This window comes from Balaenoptera musculus, chromosome 2 (assembly GCF_009873245.2).
Source record: "Balaenoptera musculus isolate JJ_BM4_2016_0621 chromosome 2, mBalMus1.pri.v3, whole genome shotgun sequence".
NCBI classification, from domain to species: domain Eukaryota; kingdom Metazoa; phylum Chordata; class Mammalia; order Artiodactyla; family Balaenopteridae; genus Balaenoptera; species Balaenoptera musculus.
This window is the reverse complement of record NC_045786.1, coordinates 162,696,066-162,718,655: the sequence shown is the minus strand read 5'-3', so window position 1 is coordinate 162,718,655 and position 22,590 is coordinate 162,696,066. Positions and strand designations below refer to the sequence as shown.

Genomic DNA, 22,590 nt, shown 5'->3' with positions numbered 1-22,590 from the left:
CTGTGGGTTTGTCATATATGGCCTTTATTATGTTGAGGTAGGTTCCCTCTATGCCCACTTTCTGAAGAGTTTTTATCATAAATGGGTGTTGAATTCAAAAGCTTTTTCTGCATCTATTGAGTTGATCATATGGTTTTTATTATTCAATTTGTTAATATGGTGTATCACACTGATTGATTTGCATATATTGAAGAATCCTTGCATCCCTGGGATAAGTCCCACTTGATCATGGTATATGATACTTTTAATGTATTGTTGGATTCTGTTTGCTAGTATTTTGTTGAGAATTTCTGCATCTATATTCATCAGTGATATTAGTCTGTAATTTTCTTTTTTAGTAGTATCTTTGTCTGGTTTTGGTATCAGGGTGATGGTGGCCTCATAGAATGAGTTTGGGAGTGCTCCTTCCCTGCAATTTTTTGGAAGAGTTTAAGGTTGGGTGTTAGCTCTTCTCTAAATGTTTGATAGAATTCACCTGTGAAGCCATCTGGTCCTGGACTTTTGTTTGTTGGGAGATTTTTAATCACAGTTTCAATTTCATTACTTGTGATTGGTCTGTTCATAGTTTCTATTTCTTCCTGGTTCAATCTTGGAAGGTTATACCTTTCTAAGAATTTGTCCATTTCTTCCAGGTTGTGCATTTTATTGGCATAGAGTTGCTTATAGTAGTCTCTTACGATGCTTTGTATTTCTGCGGTGTCTGTTGTAACTTCTCCTTTTTCATTTCTAATTTTATTGATTTGAGTCTTCTCCCTCTTTTTCTTGATGAGTCTGGCTAATGGTTTATCAATTTTGTTTATCTTCTCAAAGAACCAGCTTTTAGTTTTATTGATCTTTGCTACTGTTTTTTTTGTTTCTATTTCATTTATTTCTGCTCTGATCTTTATGATTTCTTTCCTTCTGCTAACTTTGGGTTTTGTTTGTTCTTCTTTCTCTAATTCTTCTAGGTGTGAGGTTAGATTGTTTATTTGAGATTTCTCTTGTTTCTTGAGGTAGGATTGTATTGCTCTAAACTTCCCTCTTAGAACTGCTTTTGCTGCATCCCGTAGGTTTTGGATCATAGTGTATTTGTTGTCATTTGTCTCTAAGTATTTTTTTATTTCCTCTTTGATTTCTTCAGTGATCTCTTGGTTATTTAGTAACATATTGTTTAGCCTCCATGTGTTTGTGTTTTTTATGTTTTTTTCCCTGTAATTTACTTCTAATCTCATAGCATTGTGGTCAGAAAAGATGCTTGTTATGATTTCAATATTCTTAAATTTACTGAGGCTTGATGTGTGACCCAAGATGTGATCTATTCTGGAGAATGTTCTGTGTGCACTTGAGAAAAAAGTGTAAATCTGCTGTTTTCGGATGGAATGTCCTATAAATATCAATTAAATCTATCTCGTCCATTGTGTCATATAAAGCTTGTGTTTTCTTATTTTCTGTCTGGACGATCTGTCCATTGGTGTAAGTGAGGTGTTAAAGTCCCCCACTACTATTGTGTTACTGTTGATTTCCTCTTTTATAGCTGTTAGCATTTGCCTTATGTATTGAGGTGCTCCTATGTTGGCTGCATATATATTTATAATTGTTATATCTTCTTCTTGGATTTATCCCTTGATCATTATGTAGTATCCTTCCTTGTCTCTTGTAACATTCTTTATTTTAAAGTCTATTTTATCTGATATGAGTATTGCTACTCCAGCTTTCTTTTGATTTCCATTTGCATGGAATATCTTTTTCCATCCCCTCACTTTCAGTCTGTATGTGTCCCTAGGTCTGAAGTGGGTGTCTTGTAGACAGCATATATATGGGTCTTGTTTTTGTATCCATTCAGCGAGCCTGTGTCTTTTGGTTGGAGCATTTAATCCATTCACATTTAAGGTAATTATCAATATGTATCTTCCTATGACCATTTTCTTAATTGTTTTGGGTTTGTTTTTGTAGGTCCTTTTCTTCTCTTGTGTTTCCTGCTTAGAGAAGTTCCTTTAGCATTTGTTGTAGAGCTGGTTGGGTGGTGCTGAATTCTCTTAGCTTTTGCTTGTCTGTAAAGCTTTTGATTTCTCTGTCGAATCTGAATGAGATCCTTGCCAGGTAGAGTAATCTTGGTTGTAGGTTCTTCGTTTTCATCACTTTAAATATATCATGCCACTCCCTTCTGGCTTGTGGAGTTTCTGCTGAGAAATCAGCTGTTAACCTTATGGGAGTTCCCTTGTATGTTATTTGTTGTTTTTCCCTTGCTGCTTTCAATAATTTTTCTTTGTCTTTAATTTTTGTCAATTTGATTATTATGTGTCTTGGCATGTTTCTCCTTGGGTTTATCCTGCCTGGGACTCTGTGCTTCCTGGACTTGGGTGGCTATTTCCTTTCCCATGTTAGGGAAGTTTTTGACTATAATCTCTTCAAATATTTTCTCAGGTCCTTTCTCTCTCTTCTCCTTCTGGGACCCCTATAATGTGAATGTTGTTGAGTTTAATGCTATCCCAGAGGTCTCTTAGGCTGTCTTCATTTCTTTTCATTCTCTTTTCTTTATTCTGTTCCACAGCAGTGAATTCCACCATTCTGTCTTCCAGGTCACTTATCTGTTCTTCTGCTTCAGTTATTCTGCTATTGATTCTTTCTAGTGTATTTCTCATTTCAGTTACTGCATTGTTCATCTCTATTTGTTTGTTCTTTAATTCTTCTAGGTCTTTGTTAAACATTTCTTGCATCTTCTCAATCTTTGCCTCCATTCTTTTTCCGAGGTCCTGGATCATCTTCACTATCATTACTCTGAATTCTTTTTCTGGAAGATTGCCTATCTCCATTTCATTTAGTTGTTTTTCTGGCGTTTTATCTTGTTCCTTCATCTGGTGCATAGTTCTATGCCTTTTCATTTTGTCTATCTTTTGGTGAATGTGGTTTTTGTTCCACAGGCTGCAGGATTTTAGTTCTTCTTGCTTCTGCTGTCTGCCCTCTGTTGGATGAGGCTATCTAAGAGGCTTGTGCAAGCTTCCTGATGGAAGGGACTGGTGGTGGGTAGAGCTGGGTGTTGCTCTGGTGAGCAGAGCTCAGTAAAACTTTAATCTGCTTGTCTGCTGTTGGGTGGGGCTGACTTCCCCACTGTTGGTTGTTTGGCCTGAGGCGACCCAGCACTGGAGGCTACAGGCTCTTTGGTGGGGCTAATGGCAGACTCTGAGAGGGCTCATGCCAAGGAGTACTTCCCAGAACTTCTGCTGCCAGTGTCCTTGTCCCCACGGTGAGCCACAGCCACCCCCGCCTCTGCAGGAGACCCTCCAACACTAGCAGGTAGGTCTGGTTCAGTCTCCTATGGGGGTCACTGCTCCTTCCCCGTGTCCTGATGCGCACACAACTTTGTGTGTGCCCTCCAAGAGTTCAGTCTCTGTTTCCCCCAGTCCTGTCAAAGTCCTGCAATCAAATCCCGCTAGCCTTCAAAGTCTGATTCTCTGGGAATTCCCCCTCCCGTTGCCAGACCCCTAGGTTGGGAAGCCTGACGTGGGACTCAGAACCTTCACTACAGTGTGTGGACTTCTGTGGTATAATTGTTCTCCAGTTTGTGAGTCACCCACCCAGCGGTTATGAGATTTGATTTTATTGTGATTGCACCCCTCCTACCATCTCATTGAGGCTTCTCCTTTGTCTTTGGATGTGGGGTATCTTTTTTGGTGAGTTCCAGTGTCTTCTTGTCGATGATTGTTCAGCAGTTAGTTGTGATTCCGGTGCTCTCGCATGAAGGAGTGAGCACATATCCTTCTACTCCTCCATCTTGAACCAATCTCAACTTCCTGGTCTTGAGATGGAGATTAACGTGGATTATCAGGTGGGCCCGATGTAACACAAGGTTCCTTATAAGAGAGGCAGGAGGTCAGAGAGCAGAGAAGACGCTACGCTGCAGGCTTTGAAGATGGAGAAAGGGCCCACAAGCCTAAGGATATAGGTGGTATCTAGAATGGCAAGGAAATGGATTCTCCCAAGAGCCTCCAAGAAGTGCTGACCCTGCTGACACTTTGACTTAGACCAGTGAGACTGATTTTGGACTTCGGACCTCCAGCTCAGCATGATAGAAACTCCACTCCAGAATGGTGAAGTCAAGAACACAGGGCTCCCTCTCCCCCAGCTCCTGGACGGAGGGCTGTCTTCCCAGGAGAGGCAAGATGTCAGCATTTCTAAACCTGCCCCAGCTTCCTGTTGCCAAGGCCAAGTTCTGGAGGGACATGCAGATGGGAGCTGGGGCCTCGTTCCTCTGCCTGGCCCACACTTGTGGGATGGGGGCTCCACCCCTGGCATGGTGCATCGAGAGCATCAGGGCCTGATTGCCTTGCTGGACTCCTGCGGCAGAGTTCCATGCTGAGAGAGGCAAGCCTAGGAGACCTGAGGCTACTGCCCACCCCCAGCCCCACCAAACGCTCAGCTCTAAAGCAGGGGCATCACTTAGAGGGAAGCAAGCCATCGTCCCCAGCCCCAGACAGAAACTAGATTCGTGGTTGCCTAGGACCAGGGGGTTTAGGGGTATAAGGGAGTGAAAGCTAAAGGGTACTGGGTTTCTTTTTGAGGCAATGACAGTGTTCTATAACTGGCTATGGTGATGGTTGTCCATATCTGTGAATATACTGAAAACGTCTGAAATGTATGCCTTCAAGGGGTGAATTGTATAGTGTGTGAATTATATCTCGATAAATCTGTTTTTGAAAAGAACCAATAAAAATTAAACTTGTGCTGTTTTAAGCCACTATGCCCATGATAGCTATTACAGCAGCAACAGGAAACATACACCCCATGCCCACCTCTAGCCACCATGGGTTTGGCCATGACCCCACTGCTTGGTCTCCCTACTGAGCACACGCTCTCCCAGCACTTGCTTTCTTCCTCCATGGTGGTGCACAGCATCTGGGTGGGGGGGGCGGGGAATCTATTTTTTACTTACCTTGGGTGAGACAAGCTTTACTTTACACCAATGAACACAACACATAGGAGACTCCTTTTAAAAACCAGGGACAAAACAGTGCAGAGCTCCCAGAAACGAGCAAAGCTCTCCCCCTTCCCACCAGCCTCCAGGAGTGGCCCTGCTTGGGATCAATGCCCCTGAGGGCTTTTCTCAAGACATTTTGCTCTTGAGCTCAACAAGCTAAAACCAAAATTTGCGAGTGAAATAAATGTGTCCTCAACTTAGAAGCTTGGGTCCTTATTAGGCCCAAGAGTAAAGCTTCATTTGTTGGTGGTTGCCTTTTGGATTCCCTGCAGCTGGGCTGTGTCCAGTACAGTGTTTGTTTGTTTATATTTTGCATCAAGTTGAAAACTGCAGGACATTTTTTTCTAAGCCTTTGTTTTACACTGGATGCATAAAAAATAAAAAAGAGCAATAGAAATTTAATTTGCTGAGAAGGAAGGCTGTTCGTCAGTGTTCCCGACCCTGTGGCACAGCTCTTTCTGTACTCTTAATCCTTTTTTACTTCTTGGAAATAAATTACAGCCCATCCTCCTGCCCTGGATCCCTTGTTCTCTATTCCTATCCCCTTCTCCTCCCTTTCTCTGGGCCCTGAAACCTCCTGACCAAACGGAGGAAGTTTCCTTTCGCCACAAAGAATTACTAGAGAGCAGAGAGCGGTGGAGTCTTCCATGGCAGGAGGGGTAATATAAACAGGTTTCTATTATACGGGATAATGTAAACAGGATTGCATGGTGAGGGCTGTTCTTAGCACACTTCCCTCTTTGATCAATTCTCAAATCCAGCCACACTCTCAAAACTGGACTTGTGCTTGGCATTCTGTGGGTTTTTTTTTTTAATTTTTTTTTTTTTTGTTTATTTATTTATGGCTGTGTTGGGTCTTCGTTTCTGTGCGAGGGCCCTCTCCAATTGCGGCAAGCGGGGGCCACTCCTCATCGCGGTGCGCGGGCCTCCCGCCACCGCGGCCTCTCCTGTTGCGGAGCACAGGCTCCAGACGCGCAGGCTCAGTGGCTCACAGGCCTATTTGCTCCGCGGCACGTGGGATCCTCCCAGACCAAGGCCCGAACCCGTGTCCCCTGCATTGGCAGGCAGACTCTCAACCACTGCGCCACCAGGGAAGCCCTGTGGGTTTTTTTTTTTTCTCCTTTAACTCTGGTCAGCTCTGCTTTGTGTGCTGTGTGCTCAGTCTGAGGAAGATATGATTCTGAAATCTCAGAGCAAGCTCCCGGGATTAATAGCTAACCTAGGCATGTGTTTGACTATTTATAAGACAAAGAAGAAGTAATCCCCAGGTGACGCCAAAGATTGGGGACTAAGCCTCCAGGCAGAGGTGTGGGGTGAAGGGGATAACCTTGGGCCACCTGATGACCCAGATGGTGGCTCTGGCTTGCTGCTGCCCGTCTGCATGCTTACTTTCCAGAAGGTTCAGCTGCAAATGATGCTGAGCCACATGCATGGACTGAGTCAAGAATCTCATGTTTGTAAGATAATAATATATGCAAAGCATCCATGGATGTTTCTAGTAAATATTATGTGTTTATTCTACCAGACTTTCATAGTCGCAGGTGATACAGCTCAGCAAAAGCAGTAGTCAGTTCTTCCAGACTGCACCTCGTGGTAGTTTGAGGCTGCAGCTGGTGCTGAAGTGGAACTCACAGGAAACCCAGATGAAGGCCATGCTGGGTCCCTCCACTGAACAATGTGGTGTGACCACGAGTGGCTAAAAGACAACCAAATAAATGGATAGACCAGCCTGGCAAGAAAACAGAGTCAGCCTGTGGTGGAAGGTCTGGGGAAGACCTATGCCTCAAAATCCTACCTTCTCAGCAAGTTTGGTACAACCCTTCGGTACTGCCTGTGTTTCAACCACTGGAGGATCCAACCCATCTGGGCCTCAGTTTCCACACCTGCAAAATAGGTATAACGTTATTGTTATCCTTTCATCACAGAAGACTGCGGTAATTCTTTATGCTGTAATACCTATATAAAATGTCTGATACATTTGGGGTGCTCAAAAATTTTAGTAGTTATTGATTAATCACAAATATTGAGGGAGGGTCTAAGGTCAATGATATACCACGCAGCTTGAAGAGGGCACCTACAGTAGGAAGAGCCAGCACGACCTGAAGAAGCTGGGCACGGTGGCCCTGCAGGAGGTCTGGGCACAGGGGAAGGTCGTGGGCCTGGGCATTACTTCATAATTTGGGCCTGACAACACCCCTCACCTTGACAGTGTGGTTATCATTAGGATGAGAAGGGGGCTCAGTGGGCTGAAGTCAAAATTCCAACTCCACACACTGGCCTGCCCACGTTGATCTTGCAGCTGAGGACCCATTTTGGATGCAGAAAGATGCAGTGATAGGGATAATAATTGTTAGCAATCTCCTAGGCCCATAGCGACTCTGCAGTGTCTTTCCAGATCAGACACAGAAGCTATGTTTCACTGTGGCCCAATGAATTGCTGTTGATCCCAAGCATATGAGCAAGTTGCCAAGCTCTACTTTAGTGTTTGGGGCTCTTTAAGCAGGAGGCTGCGGTTGTATTTCTGATGTTTTCTTTCTTGAGCTTAGTGGCAGCACACAGGTGTCAACTATAGCATTTCCTATGCCTTTCTGCATATCAGAAATACTTCCTCATGACTTTTTAAAGGAAAATGTAGGCCTCGTCCCACCAGCAAAGAGCAGTCCATTTTTTTTTTGGCTCTAATGATAGGCTGTAAATTTTATTGAGTGGCCTTTGCTTTCCCAAAGATACATCTGTACTGCAGAGTTGCCTGCATCTTATTTGCTTTTTGTTTGTTTGTTTTTCATTTTCACTGGAGTATAATTGATTTAAAGTGTTGTGTTAGTTTCTGCTGTGCAGCAAAGTGGATCAGTTATATGTATACATATATCCACTCTTTTTTAGATTCTTTTCCCATGTAGGTCATTACACAGTACTGAGAAGAGTTCCTTGTGCTATACAGTAGGTCCTTATAGTTATCTATTTGATATACAGTAGTGTGTATATGTCAATCCCAATCTCCCAATTTATCCCTCCCAGCAGTCCGTTCTTGATGACAAAACCCGGCAGAGAGGAACAGAGCTGCAGTAAGAGGGAGCGCCACGAGCAGCAGACTTGCACGCTGGTACCTTGTTAGAACTGGTTTCAAAACATTCCCTGAACAGCTGGTAAGGGAGACAGTCCGCCCTGAGCACAATGGATGGTGAGAGGAGGCCACCCAGGGATTAAAATTTTAAGCCAGATGATCCCGAGGGTGAGTGAGTATACAGTACAAAGTTCAGTTCAAGGAGCTGTGTGCGCTCGCTCATGCAAGCCATCAGGCCTTTGGGGTTCGTGGACCTGCAGAACGAGTGACCTGTGGAACTGAATCCATCAGTGAGTCCCACCGTGCGGGGCATCCTATACTAATGTGTAGGGGGCGGGGTGAAAAGCAGGGCGGAGGGAGCGAAGGGATTCAGCAGCATCCTGAATACTCAGCAGCTGCTTAATAACTACTCATGGACTTGAAGTCAATAAAATCAAGAAGAAAAATGGAAATGCAGATCCTTGCAAAGTGCCTTCTGGCAGTTCAAAACATTTTTGTACTCTCAGGGAAAGTGGCAAGGATTAAGCATATCAAACTGGCTTTGTGCTTCTAAGGCCACTTGATCCCGGAAGCTCCTTTTCACTCCCCACACCTTCACCTCCTGCCCCGGGTGGAGTGATTATCTATGGTGGTGCAGAATAATGGAATAATTTTGCCATTTACTGTCAAGACACTGCATCCAACAATGAGGGTTTTATTCTGAGATGAAGTTTGAAAAAAGGCTCAACGGATGCCAGATATTAATTTCCATCCGTGAGAAAGAAAGGAATGCAAACTGCAGCAAAGTTGTGTTGATTCATCAGTCTATTGACGCTCGAGCCCACGGTCTTTCCCTTCCCAGCTTGAAAGAATATGACTCACTGTCTCAGTCAAAGGTTGCATCCGTTCTCCCGACCGTTAGCGCACCTTCCTTTTGGAGAAGTGATTGTGTAGCCACTGTAATTAGGGGCCATACATTCTCCCTGAGGAATCTTCATCGGGGCGACCCAGCCCTCACGGGAGCAAGCTGATCTGCGCATCATGGGCCACGTGTGAAATAACAAGCTTTCCTCCTTTCTCTCAAAGACCACTGTTTGCACTTACAAACACCGTCTGCTTCTTACGTGTTAAATAGCTAAAGATCAGACTCAGACTATTGCCAGAAGCATGAACGAATAACTGGCAAACTCCTGAGTCGTCACGCAGTTTTATAGTTTTCTTTCCAAAGGCACTTTGAAAAAAAAGACTTCAAACAAGTGAACAATACCCTATTCCCTGATGACTGTCCTTTGATACATGAATGTTTCCTGAGGTTTTAGGCTGGGCTCTGAGCTGCTCTGTGATGTCACGGAGACGGACAGCCCCCTCTGAAGCTCAGGGCCCATTCCTCTGCATGCACGTGAAACCCTCCCAGTGAAACCTACTGGATGACCTGGGAGGCCCAGGGCCTCAATGCAGTTGAGTTTCTGGACTCTGTACAATTGGCTGCTGACCAGGATGGGGTGTCCAGACACTCCTACTCTGAGATACTTTGGGGTCAAGAAATATTTACAAGAAAAGTGAGGCTCAGAAAGGTTAATTGACTTACCCATAGTCTAGTAGAAAGACCCTCAGAGATAGCTCCACCCTGGAAATCATGTTTGTTTGTTTTGTTTGTTTGTTTAGAAATTTTCCTAAGAGAGAGAGAGAGAGAGAAAGACAGACATCATTCCCAGCCTTGGATACAGATACCCCAAATGAATAGGCCACAGAGGAGGAGCGTGGGTGATTCAGAACCCAGCTTCTTGACAAAGGGACGGGTCCCAGCGCTGATTTTGTCTGTTAAACAGCATCCTCCGCCCTTGCGGCTGGATCACGCTGGCTGGAGTGCTCCGCCCTTGTCAGAAGGTGGCTCTGTAGCTTTCCTGAGACTTCGGAGAGGTGGAAAGAAGGCCTGAGAGAAAATGGTACTTCTGCCTCCCAGGCACAAGTGAGGGGCCAGCCAGCCCAGAAATGCCCCCGTGTGCTCTGGTGTCTTGGGTCTCCAGCCAGACCAGAGTGTCTCTGGGAGCTGAGGAAACTCCCTGAAGCTCAGGGTGAAGAGTAGGCTTAAATGTTACCCCTCTTAAGGGAATGAGAGAAGCCTGAGCTTTGGTTTCTACACCAGGGACACCGATCTGCTTGTGGAGGGCGCGGCCAGCCGGCCTCCCCAGAGGTCCTCCCGGGTGGTGTCAGCTCCTGGGTGAGGGCCTGGGCTCCAGTGGGGCCCACGCTCAGAGATTTTAGAGGAGGACGTCCCCTCAACGACCAATCTGATCAGGTCACGTTCCCAGTGAAACTCCTCTGTGTCTCCCAACTGCTCCCTGGAAGACGCCCCGGGGCTCCGTGGGACACTGCCCCCCTCTCCACCACACAGCAGACCAGGCCCTGGCCCGCTGTGCTCCCTGCCTTCCTGCTCTCCCCCTAGCACTCCCCAAGCCCTTCCTGACAGGCTCTCACTGCCCTTCACCTGCCCGGCTGCTGCTCCCCGCCCTCAGCCCAGGGCCTTCAGATCACTGCCAGCCTTCACGAAGCCTTCTCGGACGCCTCGCTAGGTTGAAGAGCCCAGTTCAGCATCCCACACACCTTCCTAATATAACTAGCGGTTATGAGTAAATGACCACATACCCATCGAATGAATGCGTCTCTTCCCCACTAAGCTGTCAGCTCCCCACTGCATGTCACCAGCATCCAGCTTTGTCCCAGGGGCCACACTCAGGAAGCTGGAAGGAACTGTCTGTCTGTCTGCGGCAGCGAGGCAGGCGCAGCGTAGAGGGACAGAGGTAGGAGCCCTGGGCTCAAGTCTTACCTCCGGCACTTCCTTCCAGACTGCAGACGTGTCCTTTTGATGCCCTGACCTGGTCTCCTTCTCTGTGCTGTCTGACCCTCTGCTCTCTGAGGACTTCCCTCCAGCCCTGACATTCTCAATGGCCATGAATTCATTCAGGCCTGGTCTCAGAAAATCATGATGTCAAGAAGTTTCTCCTGGGCGCCCTCCCACCCCTCCCTGGGCTGGCAGGGCCTCTGCTCTGCTCTCCATCCCTTGCTTCTCTCACAGCCCTCCTGAGGCACCTCACTTTGCTGGGAACAGTTCCCTGCCAGCTGCAAGGGAAAGCAAGATAAGAAACTAATTTGAACTAGGAGATTGGAGCTTCATATATTATCTTCAGACACACAGGCATGTTAAAAGGCACCTACCCAAGGCGAGAATCTCTAAGGACGGTTGGGGAGGAAGGGTAAGGCCTTTGGGTAGAAGCCTTTTTTGATACCCTTCAAAGAGCAGCTGGGGTTATTGTTTGCCTGAATGACTTGCAAAAACATTTGTGACCTCACATGTAGAAGCCAGCCTATAATTGGTTTGTTAATGTGGTGATGGTTCCTGAGGCTTGGCTGGGAGTATCTGCTGATCAGGCCTGGGGTGGAAAGAAGTCCTGAGAAACTGCATCCAGATTGGGGCCCAGGAATTACAGCGATCATGCAGAAGATGATCCTGCCAGGAGCTGAGCCTTGATCCCCAAGGGTTTCTAGAGAAAAAGCAAAGCTCTTCTCTGATTTCAGGAGCTCAGTAAATCCAGCTCTCTGGCCTCTTTCAAACAATAGCAACTCTGCAGAGACAAGGGACGAGGTGAAGTAGACAGGATGAGACTTCACATTCTTAAGATGTCTATACTCACCAAACTGATGTACAGATTCAACACAATCCCTATCAAAATCCCAGCTGCCGGTTTTTGCAGAAATGGACAGACTGATCCAAATTTTAATGTGAAAATGCAAAAGACCCTCAATGATTGAAACAATCTTGTAAAAGAAGAACAACATTAAGAACTCACATTTCCCAACTTCAAAAGTTACTATAAAGCTACAGTAACCAAGAGGGTGTGATACTGACATAGGAATAGGCATAGAGATCTACAGAATAAATATCAGAGTTCAGAAATAAACACTTTTCTTGATAAGGGTGCTAATATCATTCAAAGAAGGAAAGAATAGTCTTTTTAATAAATGGTGCTGTAACAACTGGATATCACATGCAAAAGAATGAATTTGGACCCCTACGTCACACCATATACAAAAATTAATTCAAAATGGATCACAGACCTAATCATAAGGGCTAAAACTACAGAATTCTTAGAAGAAAACATGGATGCAAATCTTCATGACCTTTGATTAGGCAATGGTGTCTTAAGTACAATACCAAAAGCAGAAGTAACAGAAGGAAAAATTAGATAAATTCAATTTCATTGAAATTAAAAACATTTGCACTTCAAAGGACACTACAAAGAAGGTGAAAAGACAACCCACAGAATAGGAGAAAATATTTGCAAATCATATATCTGCTAAGAGAATTGTATTTAGAATATATAAAGAATAATGACAACTCAATTATTAAAAGGAAAAATAACCCAATTTTAAAATGGGCAAAGGATCTGAATTCTCTGAAGAAGATAAACAAATGGTCAATAAGCACATGAAAAGTTGCTCAACATCCTTAGCCACTTCACATACACTAGGATGGCTAAAATTAAAAAGACAAATAATAACAAGTGTTGGCAAGGATGCAGAGAAATTAGAACCCTCATACATTGTTGGTGAGAATGTAAAATGGTTCAGCTGTTTTGGAAAAGAGTTTGACAATTCCTCAAAAGGTTAAATATAGAGTTACCATATGAGCCAGCAATTCCACTCCTACGTATATACCTAAGCAAAACGAAAATTATGTCCACACAAAAATGTGCACACAAATGAACATAGCAACATCGTTCACAATAGCTAAGAAGTGGGAACACAACTGACAAGTGGATGAATAAAATGTGGTCTCCACACAATGGAACATTATTCAACCATAAAACTGAATGAAGTACTGATACATGCTACACTGTGGAGGAACCCTGACAACATTATGCTAAGTCAAAGAAGCTGGTTATAAAAGACCATATATTGTATGTTTCCATTTATATGAAATGGCCAGAATAAAATCTATAGAGACAGAAAATGGATTAGTATTTTCCAGGGCTGGCAGGGGGAGGGGCTGGGAGTGACTGCTAATGGGTCCAAGGTTTGTTTTTGGGGTGACATGTTCTAAAATTGATTGCTGTGGTGGTTGCATAACTCTATCAATATATTAACTATTGAATTGTATACTTTAAACTGAGACTCTGTGCTGTGATTTATATCTTAAACTTTTTAAAAAAGATCACACATTCCAACACACTACACAGACATTATAGTAGGTGCCCTCAGCATGACAATTCCATTCAATGACTGTTCCTTTATTCAAAAACTACAGCATGCCAGCCATATGCCAGATGATGGGGTGGGGTGGGGGGGATGTTGAGGTGACCAAGACACAGTCCTGGCCTTTCTGGGACTCATAGCCTGTTCAGAGAAGCAAATACATATCCAAATGCCTCTAACAGGAGAGGGATTGTGGATACCTGTTATAGTAAAAACACAAAGTGTAAGAAAAACTGACAAAGGAGTGAGTTGGAAATCCCAACTGCTCCTTCCTCTTGGGGAAGGAGATGAGCCTGGTGAAGAGGGAGGTGTAGTTCGTCAGGGGTTTCCCTTCTCCTTCCTTTGGGGGCTCTCCAAAGACACCCACATTGCATGGGTGGGAGAACTGATGAGTGCCTGTGGAGCCGTGGGCAGCTGGGTGTCCGGGGGATGTGTGGAGGACTAAGGCATGGCCTGTAGTGCCAGGGACTCCACAGCCCACCAGGCAGGGACGCAGTGAGAAGTGGGCACACTGAGCAGACGATCTGCAGAAGGGAGCAGGTGACAGATGCTGGTTTGAGTGCTCAGGATGGTAAGTGCTGCAGGGGTAACTTGTCCTGCTTCCACTCTTTCCAGATTGTTCTCCGTAAGCGCCCTGTGTGGGCAGATGCCTCCTGGGCTCGTTCACATGGACCTGCACACAGGGCTGTGTGGAAGTTGATGGTTTAAACTGGGGTTAGGGATAAGATGACAGACCCACAGCCCAGTCCCTGAGAGCAGGGGAGAGAGGCCTGTCTGTGGGGTGCCAGATTCTGCCCCTGCCTTCTGGAGGCCTTTCCCTCCTCTTCCTCCTCTACGTACTTAAGCCATTCCCATTGCTTGCTCAAACTCTGCTCCCAAGAAAGGACCTGATCTCTGGGCCCCCAGTATGCATCAGTGCCTCCCCATGTTGGATGAAGTCTCACTAGAGGAGCCCCTCAGCTGCTCAGGGGTGGCATCCCCCAGAGGCTTGGGCTCAGGAGCCCATTCTAATGCACTCAGAGCTGCAAGGGCCCATTCCACTGGAATTTGTTGCTCCCATCAAAGGCATAAATATTAACAGCTGTGCTGGGGCAGGGGGGTGTTATTTTAATCTATATCTTTCCTTGTAAAAAGAAAACCCACCCCTGAAGCAAAAGCAGTTCAAAGAGGGAAGTTCATAGCAATACAGGCCTTCCTCAAGAAACAATAAAAATCTCAAATTAACAACCTAACCTATCACCTAAAAGAATTAGAAAAAGAAGAACAAACAAAACTTAAAGTCAGCAAAAGGAAAGAAATAATAAAGGTCAGAGAAGAAATAAATAAAATAGAGATAAAAAAATAGAAAAGATCAATAAAACCAAGAGCTGTTTTTTTAAAAATATAAACAAAGTCAACAAACCTCTAGCCAGGCTCATCAAGAAGAAAAGAGAGAGGATCCAAATAAACAAAATAAGAAATGAAAGAGGGGAAATAACAACTGATACCAGAGAAATACAAAAAATCATAAGAGAATACTGTGAACTGTTATATGCCAACAAATTGGACAACCTAGAAGAAATGGACAAGTTTCCAGAAACATACAGTCTGCCAAGACCGAGTCAAGAAGAAATAGATAATTTGAACAGACTGATCACTAGAAGTGAAGTAGAATCTGTAATTTTACAAAACTCCCTGCAAACAAAAGTCCAGGACCAGATGGCTTCACTGGGGAACTCTACAAAACATACTACAAAGAACTTATACCTATCCTTGTCAAACTATTCCAAATTTATTCTATGAGGCCACCATCACCTGATACCAAAACCAGACAAAGACACTACACAAAAAGAAAATGACAGGCCAATATATTTGATGAATATAGGAGCAAAAATCCTTGACAAAATATTAGCAACCCGAATCCAACGATACATAAAAAGGATCATACACCATGATCAAGGTGGATTCATTCCAGGGTCCCAAGGATGGTTCAACATACACAAATCAATCAATGTGATACACCCCATTAACAAAAGGAAAGAGAAAACCCACAATGATCAATCATCTCAATAGATGCATAAAAAACATTTGACAAAATCCAACATCCATTCATGATAAAAATTCTCACCAAAGTGAGTACAGAGGGAACACATCTCAACATTTACAACAAACCCACAGCCAGCATAATATTCAACAGTGAAAAGCTGAAAGCCTGTCCACTAAATTCAGGAACAAGACAAGGATGCCCACTCTTACCGCTTCTATTCAACATAGTATTGGAAGTCTTAGCCACAGCAATCAGGCAAGAAAAAGAAATAAAAGGTATCCAAACTGGAAGGGAAGAGGTAAAACTGTCACTGTTTGCAGATGACATGATACTCTATATAGAAAACCCTAAAGTCTACACACAAAAACTATTAGAACTAATAAATGAATTCAGCAAGGTAGCAGGGTGCAAGATTAATATACAGAAATCTGTTGTGTTTCTTTACACTAATAATGAAATATCAGAAAGAGAAAGTAAAAAAAAAAAAAGAAAAACCATTTAAAATTACATCAAAAAAATAAACACCTAGGAATAAACTTAACCAAGGAGGTAAAAGACCTATATGCTGAAAACTAGAAAACATTGATACAGGAAAATGAAGATGATTCAAAGAAATGGAAAGATATCCTGTGCTTTTGGATTGGAAGAATTAATATTATTAAAATGGCCATACTACCCAGAGCAATCTATAGATTTAATGCAATCCCTATCAAATTACCAGTGGCATTTTTTACAGAACTAGAACAAAAAAGTCTTAAAATTTGTATGGAGACACAAAAGACCCCAAATAGCCAAAGCAGGGTTGAGGGAAAAAAATGGAGCTGGAGGAATCAGACTCCCTGACTTCAGACTACACTACAAAGCTACAGTAATCAAGACAATATGGTACTGGCACAAAAACAGAAATATAAATCAGTGGAACAGGATAGAAAGCCCAGAAATAAATCCATGCACCTATGGTCAATTAACAACAAAGAAGGCAAGAATATACAATGGAGAAAAGACAATCCCTTCTAGTGGTGTTGAAAAAGCTGGACAGCTACATGTAAATTAATGAAATTAGAACATTCCCTCACAACATATACAAAAATGAACACAAAATGGTTTAAAGACCTAAATGTAAGACATGACACCATAAAACTCCTAGAAGAGAACATGGGTGAACATTCTGAGACATAAACTGTAGAAATATTTTCTTAGATCAGTCTCTCAAAGCAAAAGAAATAAGATCAAAAATAAACAAATGGGACCTAATCAAACTTACAAGCTTTTGCACAGCAGAGGAAACCATCAACAAAACAAAAAGACAACCTACAGAATGGGAGAAAATATTTGCAAACGATGAAACCGACAAGGAATTAATTTCCAAAATATACAAACAGCTCATACAGCTCAATATTGAAAAAAACCAAACAACCCAATCAAAAAATGGGCAGAAACCTAAATAGACATTTCTCCAAAGAAGCCATACAAATGGCCAGTAAGCACATGAAAATATGCTCAACATCACTAAGTATTAGAGAAATGCAAATCAAAACCACAATGAGGTATCACCTCATTGGTCAGAATGGCTATCATCAAAAAGTCTACAAATAATAAATGCTGGAAGGGGTATGGAGAAAAGGGAACCCTCCTACACTGTTGGTGGGAATGTAATGTGCCGCCAGTTGGAAAATAGTATGGAAGTTCCTTAAAAAACTAAAAAGAGAGCTACCATATGATCTGGCAATCCCACTCCTGGGTATATATCTGAAAAAACTAAAAACTCTAATTCAGAAAGATACATGCACCCCAGTATTCATAGCAACACTATTTACAATAGCCAAGACATGGAAGTAACCTGTGTCCATCAACAGATGAATGGATAAAGAATATGTGGTATATATATACAATGGAATACTACTCAGTCATAAAGAAGAACAAAATAATGCCATTTTCAGCAACATGGATGCAACTAGAGATTATCATACTAAGTGAAGTAAGTCTGAAAGAGAAAGACAAATACCATATGATATCACTTATATGTGGAATCTAAAATATGACACAAATGAACCTATCTGTGAAACAGAAACAGAATCAGGGACATAGATAATAGACTGATGGTTGCCAAGGGGGAGAGGGGAGGGAGAGGGTTGTATTGGGAGTTTGGGATTCGCAGATGTGAAATGGTATATGTAGAAGGGATAAACAAGGCCCTACTGTATAGCACTGGGAACTATATTCAATATCCATGAAAAAGAATGTATGTATATGTATAACTGAGTCACTTTGCTGTATAGCAGTAATTAACACAACATTGTAGTTCAACTATACTTCAATAAAAAATAAATTTAAAAAAGAATAAGATAGCACAATCAAAAAAAAAAAAGAGATGAGGTAAGTATATACAATGCAATATTACTCAGCCATAAAAAAGAATGAAATCTTGCCATTTGCAGCAACATGGATGGACCCATAGAATATTATGCTGACTGAAATAAGTCAAACAAAGAAAGAGAAATACTATATGGTATCACTTATATGTGGAATCTAACAAATAATACAAATGCATCTACATACAAAACAGAGAGAGACTCACAGACACAGAAAACAAACTTATGGTTACCAAAGGGGAGCAGGGGGGAGAGACAAATTAGGAGTATGGGGTTAACAGATACAAACTGCTATACATAAAATAGATAAGCAACAAGGATTTACTGTATAGCACAGGGAATTATATCTAATATCTTGTAATAACCCATAATGGAATATAATCTGCAAAAAAGCAAACACCGGAATCACTATGCTGTACACCTGAAACTAACACAATATTGTAAATCAGCTATACAGATAGAAAGGAAGGAGGGAAGGAGGGAAGGAGGGAAGGAGGGAAGGAAGGAAGGAAGGAAGGGGGGAAGGAAGGAAAGAAGGAAGAAGGGGAGAGAGAGAGGGAGGGAGGGACGGAGGGAGTGAGGAAGGAAGGAAATCCACCCCTAGTTAAATAACACTTTAGGTGAAGGATTTAACTTTTGGCGTTGGAAGCGGGGGAACACCCTGAGGCTCCCCAGTCAAACCCGATAAGCTGCCTGTGCAGAGGCTCAGGAAGTCTAACCTTCCCCTCCTAACCCAATCTCCTCTTCCACAAAGGAAAAGCCCAGCATTCTTGAGTGAAAAGCTCAGAAAGCATCAAAGAGAAAGAAGCCAGACTTGCAGGAAAACCCTCCAGCCCGTTCATGATTCCTGTGACCCTTTGTAACCCCCGTGAGGAGCTGGAGGATGCTGTGACCTGCAATGTGACTCGCTTCCCTCCGCACAATGTGTGACTCGGTCTGAAGGACAGTGTGCCGCAGCACCTCTCCCTGCTCGAATGCCATTTTCTTCTACCTGGGCACCTGCCCCCTGTCTAGCCCCGCCAGTGTCTGGCCCTCCTTTGGGAAGCCTCATCCATCAGTCCTGTTCACCGTTAAAAGCCACAGAAACCAACTCTGGCTGATTTAGGCAGAAATGGAATTAATCTCAGGTGGTTCACAATCTCTGGGAGCCGCTGCTGGGTTGGCACCCAGGTGCACCTGGGCCAACTCCACCCGCAGCTGCCAGAGCAACCTCAACTGAATCCGGAAGCAGCCGCCCCTGGACTCTGAGTGGTGTCTGCCTGGCAGAGCTGTTACCCACCTTCATTGTAGCCACGAGGGAGTCTGGCACAGTGAGCGCCTGGCATCTTCAGCCTCTCCAGTGGGAGGAGGGTTCCGCCTCATCAGGCGGGGAATTCCCCCAATACAGGACGGGACATAAAGATCCCAGGTGGCCATAAGACATGAAAAATGGTTGTTCTGCCTCTCAGGAGTAAGGGCAGCTAGTAATTCTATTCTTTTTTCCCCCTGCCTTCCCTGACCAGCACGATCTCTGAGTTTGGTAAAAGTCACTCAGGCAAAGTACTGATGAGAACTTTTTTCGTATGATGAGAACTTTTAAGATTTACTCTCTTAGTGAAGTAAGTCAGAAAGAGAAAAACAAATACCGTATGCTAACACATATATATAGAATCTAAAAAAAAAAATGGTTCTGAAGAACCTAGGTGCAGGACAGGAATAAAGACGCAGACGTAGAGAATGGACTTGAGGACACGGGGAGGGGGAAGGGTAAGCTGGGACGAAGTGAGAGAGTGGCATGGACATATGTACACTACCAAATGTAAAATAGATAGCTAGTGGGAAGCAGCCGCATAGCATAGGGAGATCAGCTCGGTGCTTTGTGACCACCTAGAGGGGTGGGATGGGGAGGGTGGGAGGGAGAGGCAAGAGGGAGGAGATATGGGGACATATGTATACGTATAGCTGATTCACTTTGTTATAAAGCAGAAACTAACACAACATTGTAAAGCAATTATACTCCAATAAAGATGTTAAAAAAAAAGATTTACTCTTAGCTACTTTCAAATATACAAACAATATTAACTTCAGTCACCATGCCATACATTACATCCCATAGCTGATTTTATAACTGGGAATTTATACTGTTTGACCCCCTTTCCCATTTCTCCCAACCCCACCCCTGGCCTCTGGCAACCACCGATCTGTTCTCTGTATCTATGAGTTTGTTTTGTTTTGTTTTAGACTCCACATATGAGATCATATGGTATTTGTCTTTCTCTGTCTGACTTATCTCACTTAGCACAATGCCCTCAAGGTGCAGTCATGTTGTTGCAAATGGCAGGATTTCATTCTTTTTTATGGCTCAGTAATATTTATATATATATAATATATAACACACACATATATCTTGCATTTTCTTATTTTCTTTATTCATCTGTGTGTGGACACAGGCTGTTTCCATGTCTTGGTTATTATTGTAAATAATGCTGCAATGAACAAGGGGTGCACCTATCTTTTTGAATTAGTGTTTTCATTTTCTTCAGATAAATACCCAGAAGTGGAATTACTAGATCATATCATTTTACATCTTAAAAAAGAAATCTGGGTGGGGTGAGGACCAGTGTAACATCTGTCAAGCTCCTTCAGCAACAGACATTCAAACCGTCCATTGCCACTGTAGTTCATCAGAAAATAAAATAACTTCCTAGAATAGACAGTGCTGTCAGCATCTTTCTGCCGACCATAGACTATTCTGGGCAGTATTTTGAAAATGAAACTGATTTATTAAAAGCTTGTAAGAGGAGGCGAAAAGGCCTGAGGTTGACCTGACTGCTTTCCTGTGAGAGCCCTGGGCTGTGACCCAAGGTCATGAGGGTGAGTCCCCTGGGGATGCAGCAGTGGCCTGCAAGCTTAGTGCTCACATAACCGTGGGCAGGTCACTTGGGTCTCAGTTTCCTTGTCTGTAAAACAAAGCTGAATCCCTCAAGAGTCCCTGGGTGGCAAATCTCAGGAATCCACATGGGTCAGTCAGGAGGGGTGTTTGTTATCAGAGAATACAGGCTGAGGAATCACCTGCTACCTAAAGGCTGGAAGGCAGCAGGGCCTCAGGTAGGTTGGGAAAGTGATCTTTTCTTCAGCTAACGGAGTCCCGTGAGCCAGAGCCAGCGGCCTAAGTCTGAGAAGTAGGCAGAGGCTGGTAGTGCAGGGCCTGGAGGGCTTCTAGGACTGGATTCTCTTTCCACCCCCCATCTCTGGACCTATGTGTCTGCTTCACTCCTCTTCTTCCTTCTGCAGACCAGTTTCCTCTGCTCCCCAGGCCATATGGCAGAACAGGGCTGCCCTTGGGTACCATGCTCACCCTTAGGGTCTAGTCACTCACAGAATCCATCTCAATCAATTCTAGGAAAGCACTGTCACAGGTGCATCTCTGGTCCAATTACTTGTAGGCAAAACCATGGCAGCTGCTAGGAGCCCTGGTGAGGAGCCTGGAGTTCCATGGTGAGAACAGGGCAGGCATCCAAAATTACCTACCCCAGAGGGACTGGACTACAGGCCCCCAGATAGGCCTAAGAGTCTGGGAGTGCAGGAGTGAATAGACTGCAGGGTAACTCTTCAGATTGTTCTGAAGCAGTCTCAAGGGTCATGAGGAGTTGATTTAAAGCCATTCTCAAACTTGAAGGTGCATCAGAACCACCTGGAGGACTTGTTAAAACACAGAGGGCTAGACCTCAGAGTTTCTGATTCAGTAGGTCTGGAGGGGCAGAGTCTGAGAATTTGCATTTGTAACAAGCTCTGATGACGCTCAAATGCTTGGTTCCCAAAGTGGGGTCCACATTCCTGGCCCTCCCAGTTTCTTCAATCTGCAGGTTCCAGAGTCAGAAGGACTGGAAACAGGGGGTGGGGCTCGGTGTGTGCAACCTACATTCTGGATCCCTCTGTACACCACGGTTTGAGAATCACGGTTTTTAAATGTTTCAAAACGTCAGAAATGTCTTTGTTCCCAACCTTGAGTGTCACCATGGGGAAATAAAAGGTGACCAGCCAAGGGATGTTTGTTCAGTATCACTAAACGGTTAAAGTGGTTAATTAATCAGTGTGTTTGGATTAAAACAAAACAAACTTTCCACTTTCACCAAAGAAATGCGCGTTACCTCAGGATGAGTAAATCCAGCCTTTGGGGTGGGTAAGAGGTCTTTTTTCCGGGTATTTTCATTTCTCCCTTCAAGAAGAGACGCTCTCATCGCGTGATTCTCCCCTTAGGGTAAATAAAAGCTGGGCAGAAGTTTGCAGACTCGCCCTGCCATTCCTGCATCTCGGGCGCCCAGCTGCCACTGGCCAACCCGCCTTGCAGTCTGCGCCGGCGCCTCGGGGATCCGCCAATGAAGCGCTGAGGAACTCCATGACTTCATCGGGTTACTCTCTCGTTGGCTGCTGCCGCCGCGCCGGACCCTCCCCTTCCATTAGAGCTCGGGAAAATTGCGCGGGCCCCGCCCCTAGATGGAAGGCGGTTTGAGTTCTTAACCTCGTCTTCGAGTCTTGAGGGCTTCTCTTCAAACAACAGATACCTCAGAAGGAAAATTCTGCTTTCTGACAAAGACTTGAGTGTGCCTCTCAGCCAGCCAAAGTACTGGTTTTCTGCGCTGACCTTTGCTGCATCGCTGAGGTTTAGCTGGTGTCTTCAGCCTTTCCTAGGTACCTGGCAGATCGCACTCATTTCCCACGTACTTTAATCGTGTATTTGAACGAGTTTTGTCCTGCATCTCAGTGGATGAGTTTCTCAAGCCCGAATTTACTGTGGAATGCTAGTGATCATCTGTCCCACATTTTCCCTGGGAAGTAATTAGGTGGCGCCCACAAGGTCACACAGCTGGTTGGTGAACAGAGATGAAAATCAGATCCAGGGCTCCAACTGCAACTTCAGTGTTGCACCCCCCCCCCCCCCCCCCCCCCCACCGAGAGCTCA

The 22,590-nt window shown here is 44.1% G+C and overlaps 1 long non-coding RNA gene across 1 annotated transcript; it reads right to left on the bottom strand.

Annotated features, from left to right (window-relative positions):
• Positions 1-3,659: 3,659 nt before the first annotated feature.
• Positions 3,660-21,960, bottom strand: LOC118890583. Its single transcript, XR_005018766.1, has 4 exons — positions 21,779-21,960; positions 9,586-9,670; positions 6,750-6,837; positions 3,660-3,830 (listed from the first exon to the last, which is right to left on the bottom strand). It is a non-coding gene; the product is annotated as an uncharacterized LOC118890583 (long non-coding RNA).
• Between the last annotated feature and the right edge of the window lie 630 nt (positions 21,961-22,590).